The sequence below is a fragment of the Puntigrus tetrazona genome, unplaced genomic scaffold (assembly GCF_018831695.1).
Source record: "Puntigrus tetrazona isolate hp1 unplaced genomic scaffold, ASM1883169v1 S000000008, whole genome shotgun sequence".
In the NCBI taxonomy this organism is placed as follows: Eukaryota; Metazoa; Chordata; class Actinopteri; order Cypriniformes; family Cyprinidae; genus Puntigrus; species Puntigrus tetrazona.
In genome coordinates, this window is record NW_025047688.1 from 1786323 (window position 1) to 1786629 (window position 307).

Consider the following 307-nt stretch of genomic DNA (forward strand, 5'->3'; position numbering starts at 1 on the left):
CATAGACAAACATATTAACATATGAATTATTAATCATCTATGAACACATCATTAAGTTTTGTAAACGATTAGTTCATCACTAACTTATCACTTATAAATGCCTTATATCTGGACGTTATTATAAAGTGTGACCTTATATTCTGTGTAAGTATTTTTTATGTCCAATGCTCTTCCGCTATATAATAGCATTCTGTCATCTGCCGTCTCTGTCTCTTCTTCCTTTACTAGTTCAGACTCTATGGCACGTCTGCAAGATCCTGAGCGGACAGTAAGACAGATTAAACTCAGTCACAGACCCTAAACCCAG

The 307-nt window shown here is 35.2% G+C and overlaps 1 protein-coding gene across 1 annotated transcript in view; it reads left to right on the forward strand.

Annotated features, from left to right (window-relative positions):
• Window positions 1-223: 223 nt before the first annotated feature.
• LOC122332307 overlaps window positions 224-307 on the forward strand; it is a 2779-nt gene continuing 2695 nt past the window's right edge. Inside the window, exon 1 of the mRNA XM_043229626.1 lies at window positions 224-307. This exon is cut by the window's right edge and continues 82 nt beyond it. The gene's annotated coding sequence lies outside the window, so the exon portion shown is untranslated.